The sequence below is a fragment of the Chiloscyllium punctatum genome, unplaced genomic scaffold (genome assembly GCF_047496795.1).
Source record: "Chiloscyllium punctatum isolate Juve2018m unplaced genomic scaffold, sChiPun1.3 scaffold_634, whole genome shotgun sequence".
In the NCBI taxonomy this organism is placed as follows: Eukaryota; Metazoa; Chordata; class Chondrichthyes; order Orectolobiformes; family Hemiscylliidae; genus Chiloscyllium; species Chiloscyllium punctatum.
In genome coordinates, this window is record NW_027310368.1 from 59,626 (window position 1) to 60,750 (window position 1,125).

Sequence of the window (1,125 nt, forward strand, 5' to 3'; positions counted from 1 at the left end):
ATTTGAGGTTTGGAGAGAGTAAATATGTGGCAAATTCACTTTTTCAAGTTCATAAGTTTCTGAAAGTCAAGATTTCAAAACCATCGATGTAGGACAAAGAAATAATGAGAGCAGCATTTCTGTCACTCAGACAATCCGTTTCCAAAATATTTGGAAAGGCACATTGAGAGACACATAAGCAGTGAGTTTCAACAGGAGAGAGACAGCCTGTGGCCAGGTAAAAGTGTAAAGGAGGGTGTAGGGGGTAGAAGGTGCGAGGAAACAATATCTAATTTGGACGACTTCAGATGCAAACAAATATCGAAAACGTCTGAAGCTGAGTAAGATTCAGCAAAAAACTCTTTTTTTTTAAAGATTTCTATTAATATTCCACATGAAGCATAATAAATGGAACTGAGCAGATTTGGTATATTGTCAAGGAAAGCTATTCCATAATGAATAGCAAGTGACCCGTCTCTTAGAGATCGATTTCCTGCTTTAATCCCATGCCTTAAAGATGGGAGGACGATCGCAATGATTTTGGGTTCATTTGATACCCATTGAAATCTGCCAAAGTAATTGAGCATCAAAACTGCCATCTTGTTTTGTAGTTCAACCTTCTGTTTTTCTCATCAGTATTTTCTTTCAGCTGAAATAAATTCGGAGCAAAATTGAATGCAACATATAACGTGGACGATCTTGCTCTTGCCCTTCATTGCACCGGAGATTTGTGAGAAATCGGTACCTCATCAAAGTCGAAATAAAGCAATTTGATTCTGCTGTAAGTTACATTGGGATAACGAAATGGAGTGCAAACGTTTCTTTTCTCCTTTCATTCCATCTTGACATTCTATGAATTTACGTCGAATGAAAGGAGAGCAAATAAGGAAAGATCGAGTGCAATAGTTTATCAAGTGGGATTGTTAATTTTTAATTTAATACTCCACACAAAGTTCTGATCAGTATTTTAACAGTCAATTGAATTGGAACCGCAGAAAACTTTTCCAATGAAATGAATCTTTCAGTCTTTCACAACCTTTTGCTGTGTGAATCATACAGCGATCCATCATCCAGCGTGATCACCAAGTTGGCAACAATATTAGATCCACCAATTTTCTTTAGCAATCACAACATCTGCACATACCC